Source organism: Triticum dicoccoides, chromosome 2B, assembly GCF_002162155.2.
Source record: "Triticum dicoccoides isolate Atlit2015 ecotype Zavitan chromosome 2B, WEW_v2.0, whole genome shotgun sequence".
NCBI classification, from domain to species: domain Eukaryota; kingdom Viridiplantae; phylum Streptophyta; class Magnoliopsida; order Poales; family Poaceae; genus Triticum; species Triticum dicoccoides.
Window position 1 is genome coordinate 652,712,469 of NC_041383.1, and position 2,615 is coordinate 652,715,083.

Here is a 2,615-nt window from a genome sequence, read left to right on the forward strand (position 1 = left end):
GTAGCTCGCAGCTAGTGTTCTCCGTGATGTCATCCACGGGGTATCTACCCAGCATTGCGTCGTCCGGGGCGGAACCCACGCTGCTTCTCGGCATGGATGGGGCGGTTCTATCCAATGCTGGATCATTTGCTAGCTGCTGCAGCTGCTGAGACCCCCTTTGCTGGGTAAGTGAGTCGATCTGCTCCTGCTGCCGCTGGAATTTGACTACCAATTCCGCTTGACTTGCTTCTAGGCCTTGAAGGCGTTCACAGTCCCGCTTCCTCTGCTCCTCCTCCATCTTCCTCTTCTTCTCCTCCGCAATCTTCTTTCTCGCACGGGTTCTGTAGTCGGTGTTCCAGTCTGAAAACCCCTCATACCACGGAATAGCGCCCTTGCCTCGTGTTCTTCCCGGGTGTTCAGGATTTCCCAGGGCACGCGTAAGCTCGTCGTTCTCTCTGTTGGGCTGGAACACCCCCGATCGTGCCTCTTCTATTGCAACAAGTATCGCATCGTCGGCTCCCTTCAGACTTGCCCTCGTTGAAACATTGCCTGTCTTCGGGTCCAACTCCCCCACATGCGCATAGAACCAAGTCCTGACCCTGGGGGGCCAGCTCTTAGTAACCGGAGTGGCACCTGCATCCTCCATCTCTTTCTCAGACTTATCCCACTTAGGCATTGCCACCGCATAGCCACCTGGCCCCAGCTTATGGAACTTATCCTTTTTTCGGCATTCTTCTTGTTTATTATTGACCGTTCCTTAGCTAATTCCGAATCCTTGAATTTCACGAAATCGTCCCAATGAGCACGTTGGTTCTCTAGTGTTCCCTCGAATACTGGAGTCTTCCTTCCTCCCTTGATGTACTTGTCCCATTCACGATTCTTGTGGTTCTTGAATGCAACTGCCATCTTCCTAAGAGCAGCGTCCTTGACTTTCTGCACATCTGCTTCTGTGAAATGATCTGGTAGGGTGAAATGTTCCATGAGAGTATCCCAAAGCAGATCTTTTTGATTCTTGTCGACAAAAGTAACATCTGGACGTGGAGCAGCGTCCTCTTTGCCTTTTTGTCTTTTGTCTTTTGCTGGCTCTCTCCATTCTTGAAGGGAGATCGGGAGTTGGTCCTTCACAAGAACTCCACACTGACGAATGAACTTGTCCGCAATCTTCTTAGGCGCTAATGGTTCGCCATTAGGTCTGACTGCCTCGATATTGTACTTTACGCCCTCCTTCAACTTTTTGTTCGGGCCTCGTTCGTCCTTTTGCCTGAAGATTTGCTCGATCCGGATGGCTGAAAGAACAAAGATCGATTTGTTAATATATCTTCAAGTCATTTAAAACATGTGATGATCACCAGATACCTGCTTATATAAATATATATACCTCGCCGGTCTTTGTTGTTTCAGGATCAACATGTTCTTCGTCATCGTCATAATCGTAGTTCATGACTTCATCAATTCGGTCGTCGCGATCGAATATCATATCACCCTCTCCGGTGTTGTTTAGAAATTCGGAGCCGTCATAATCTTCTTCATTCTGATCATCATCTGGCCCGCGTATCATATCGAACATGGTCTGTTCTCCCTCTCTGTCGGTATTGTCTGCCATAACTTTTATTTAACTAATTCAAAAGAAATATAAAACAATTTAGTATTCAAATTACATCGTCTCGAATAATAGATATAATCTCGAATACTTCGTCTAGAATAATAGATATAATCTCAAATACATCGTCTCGAATAATATATAATATTGAATAGTACATCACTGGCTAGCTAATTAAAGATCGAATACTATAGAAGAATCTAGGACACTCGCGGTTCCTGCGGCGCGGGCGGTGGACACCCAAAGAGAAGGAACCCTCACAGGATCATAGCTGAAGTGAGATCCCCGAAGATACTGCCAGGTATTGGAGAACCTGCCGCCCTCTAACGCAACCATGTAGCGATGGACGTGCTCGTCCTCCTCCCTAACACGGCGACGTACCACCTCCGGCGGGGCCGGGTCCCTCCGCACCGAAACTGGCCCACACGAACGCCACCAAACGAGATCAGGGTCGACGACGGGACCCGGGGCCGGGTTCCTCATCAAGCGGCGCGCCCCTCCAGGCAGCACCTCCCAGTGCCAGCCCGGCGGAGCCCAGTCCCGGACATGGGTCGGCTGGACATCGTCGCGGACGGGTCGACGACGAGGATGCGGGCCGGGCATCGTCGAGAACAAATACTAGCTATATGCCCGCAAAAAGTAATATTTTTTTAATGATTGGATTTTGATAACTAAAATTTCTAACATTTCTACTATTTCAAAAATCTATATACTATTTCATACTAATTAAGCATCTAACACTAAAAACAAAAAACACAACTTCTATACATCCATTAAAAAACTGAAAAACAACATTATATAAAAAATTTCCATACTAATTATATCCATCTAACATGCATTCATACATATATAATAGTGAAAAAATAATAATCTAAATAATCTAAACTAATTAAACATACAAAATACGTATATACTAATTAAACACTAAATAATCTAAACTAATTAAACATACAAAATACATATGTACGTGTGTGTGTGTGTGTTCATGCATGCTTGTGTGTGTGTGTATGGGCTCGGGGAGGGGCGGCGCCCATGG